At 47.9% G+C, this 2,158-nt stretch overlaps 1 protein-coding gene and 1 pseudogene across 1 annotated transcript in view; one reads left to right on the top strand and one right to left on the bottom strand.

Annotated features, from left to right (window-relative positions):
* LOC105809549 (rho-related GTP-binding protein RhoG-like) overlaps positions 1 to 1,489 on the bottom strand; it is an 8,173-nt gene extending 6,684 nt beyond the window's left edge. The window contains exon 1 of the mRNA XM_012643388.1: positions 1,460 to 1,489. The gene's annotated coding sequence lies outside the window, so the exon portion shown is untranslated. The remainder of the gene's footprint in view (positions 1 to 1,459) is intronic.
* Positions 1,490 to 1,888: 399 nt separating this feature from the next.
* The window catches only part of LOC105809161, a 12,416-nt pseudogene continuing 12,146 nt past the window's right edge, over positions 1,889 to 2,158 (top strand).

Here is a 2,158-nt window from a genome sequence, read left to right on the forward strand (position 1 = left end):
GTTCATCACATATGAGAAGAGCTTGTTTACCTCAGCTCCAGCATCTGGCATTATGCTGTCCCGTTAAGGAGCACGCACAGCTTTCCCCTCATCATCGCCACTGTCTATCCACTCTCCCAGATACTGCACTGGGCAATGCACTGCTAGGAGGGATTTTTAAAAGGGTTTAAAAAAAAAGACACCCCGAATGCTAGGAATGCTAGAAGCTTACAATTTTGTGGCAAATGCAGGAGCTATATAAAAAAGCAAACAATAATACACAAAGAAAAAAGTTGCTCTGGGGAATCAAAGGGAAACTAAAAATTGAGAGCCTGTTATAGGCATTGTAGTAGGTACTCCCACATACCTTATCTTAGTAAGCCTCACAGAAGCACTGTGAAATAGACAGCAGCTCAGGGATCTTTAGGTATGCCTAGAGGATTGTAAATTGGGAGAGGCCTGAGCTGTAGAGACCCCAGAAGGCTGCTTTCTGAGTTAGTCCGTATGAGCGGCTCTGCCCTCAAAATCCAGAACCTGGAGCCTTGGGGCCACATGTGGCCTTCTGGATCCTTGAGCGCGGCCTTGTTCTGTGAAGTTTGGATTCGGTGGAGGAGCCGCACTTGGGGATGCACTCAGGGATCCGGAGGGCCACACGTGGCCTTGAGGCTGCAGGTTCCCCACCGTCATATTGTTAATCTTGGTATCACAGTTATTTCTAAGTCTTCCAATCTCATCTAATAAAGCATCCTTCACATACACAGTCTGCCTGGTGGTCAATTTTCTCCTGGGATAGACACACAATACAAAAGTACCAACTACAGTCAACACAAGAGTGCAGCTCAAAGTAGTATGTTTCTAACACATTCTCCAAGTCTCAACCTTCCCACAAGTCTGATTCTATAGCTACTAAAAATCGCTTTCTGGGACTTTCTGGAACCAAAACAATTCAGTAGCAGGTCCCCATTTTTATTTACTGTACTTTGTGCAACTTAATTATCTACTAAATTGGGGGAGCTTTTCACATTGAACACTGATTTATTTGGTTCAAGACAGGTCAAAGGAGATTCTAGGACACTCGGGGGTGAAAGAAGCCACGTGAACACACCCCAACCTTGAGCCAGGGACGACTATCTTGCACTTGGAAACTTAACCGGAGGAAACGCAATCCTAGTGACCCATCAAGACACCACAAGCCCGTTCGGCACTTCCCTCACATCCTTCTCCATCAAGGGTAGTTGGTTCCGGGGCTTCATTCATATGGACTCGTGAGCCTGGGACAGAAAGGTGCCTTCCGCTGGATTCCCAAATAGGAAGAGCTGGCTCAATCTCCCCGACAGACACACACCTCGCCGCACCCTCCAATTCCTTCCATCCAGGGAGTGTATCATATATACTAAGGCAACTGTCCCAGGGGATGGGGACACTCAAGGGGAGAAAACCGGAGTTGGGGATCGGCTGAGGGGTTCGCAATAAATGTTACCCGGCAAAGTCCGACCGTCCTCCAGCGCCGTTCAGCCGCGACTGGCGGAGCCTCCCTGGAGTCTCGCGTTGGGATTGGCAAATTCAGCGAGCTCCGCGCCACATCCGGGATAGCGATCGGAGTCCCGCCCCGTCATGAGACGCAGTCGCCACTCAATGCCCCGAGACCTCCTGGGAAGTGGAGTTCTAGCGCCAGCCTCGCCGTCAGTAAGTCACAGGCTTCTAAACTACACCTTCAGGTAATTGAAGACTATTTAGATCGCGACGCCAGTACAAGTTATTGGGTCCGGGAGTCCCCAAGTCTCACCTTTCCCTTGGTAAAGTCAGACCACCCCCTCCTCCCCAGAGAGCCCAGGTCATGTATCCTCCGTAGGACCAGTATTAACATAAATAGGCAGATTCTCAGGGATCTCAGAAACTATTTGAAAAAATGGACGCGATAAAACACGACGAGGTAAAAAATACATAAAATAATTCATAAAAAAAAAGAGCCAGGCGCGGCGGTGCGGTAGTCCCAGCTACTCGAGAGACTGAGGCGGGAGAATCGCTTGAACCCATGAGTTCGAATCCAGCCTGGGAAATTTAGCGAGATTCTGTCTCTAAAATGCTTCAAAGAAAACAAGTCAGAAAGCAAACAAATCCCCCCAAATCATCTACCCCAATAGCTTTTATTTATTTATTTTTAATTAATTAATTCTTT

The sequence above is a fragment of the Propithecus coquereli genome, unplaced genomic scaffold (assembly GCF_000956105.1).
Source record: "Propithecus coquereli isolate 6110/MARCELLA unplaced genomic scaffold, Pcoq_1.0 Scaffold101, whole genome shotgun sequence".
Taxonomy (NCBI): domain Eukaryota; kingdom Metazoa; phylum Chordata; class Mammalia; order Primates; family Indriidae; genus Propithecus; species Propithecus coquereli.